Source organism: Mizuhopecten yessoensis, unplaced genomic scaffold (genome assembly GCF_002113885.1).
Source record: "Mizuhopecten yessoensis strain PY_sf001 unplaced genomic scaffold, ASM211388v2 scaffold5875, whole genome shotgun sequence".
NCBI classification, from domain to species: domain Eukaryota; kingdom Metazoa; phylum Mollusca; class Bivalvia; order Pectinida; family Pectinidae; genus Mizuhopecten; species Mizuhopecten yessoensis.
The window spans coordinates 42,624-43,583 of NW_018406267.1; positions in this window are offsets into that span (position 1 = coordinate 42,624).

Below are 960 nucleotides of genomic sequence, written 5' to 3' on the forward strand. Positions count from 1 at the left end.
GAGCTCTCTGCCGTGTGTACTGATCACACACACAAAACAGTCGGACTTCTGCATCTCCTCCGACATTGCCACTGTACAAATAAAGCATTAACTTATTACTGATACGAGAAATTTTGAGATTAATTATTTTCAATACGAAGAACTCCCCCAGCCTTTCACACCTGACCCAAGCATGATGTCAGCCTCCTCTTTATAATGTACACAGAGGTGACATTGTGCAGTGTATGTTTTCATGTTTAACCCTTTCATCACTGTAGACCATAATGGACTCATCCAGGTCAAAGCATGGTAGAATCTACTGAAGTTACAAAGGGGTGAAAGGGTTAAGTTGAAAAATACTATTGCATACATACCTGTTTTAACCATAATCTTATTTTAGCACTTTTTGCACTAAATTTTGATTACATTCAGTTGAGTTTGTGTATAATGCTTTCAATTTTAAAAGTTGTGGGTGTGCCAATTCATCAATGTGCTCATCTGTTAACATTCAATAATGCATTAGAATTTGTACAGTACTATGTTAACAGTTGTGCCACGAATTTGAATCGACAGTTTTGAGATTTTAATGTATGCAGTACAAGTGATACTTTGCAAAAAAGTTGAATTCACAGACTCGTCCTACCATGACAATGAACCACCTTACCACCAAGTTGATAAAACTTATCATGCTTGCTGGATATTTGGTTAACTTGGGAAATTTTGACCTTCTCTGCTTCAGGGAAAAAATCTCACATTACAAAACACTCAGCAAGCATCATGCTTGGCAACTTAGACTCTTTCCTAAAACGTTGAGATCCCTCAATCTAATCTCGGAGGAGGGAGGGGTTCATTTTGCACATGTTAATGTTGTGCCGATGCTTTACTTATAAGTGGTATGACAAAGGAATCCCCTCCTCTGAACCAAGGATATCTCACAACAGAAGTATGGGTACACCTGTCCAGGGTAACAGAAGTGTGGGT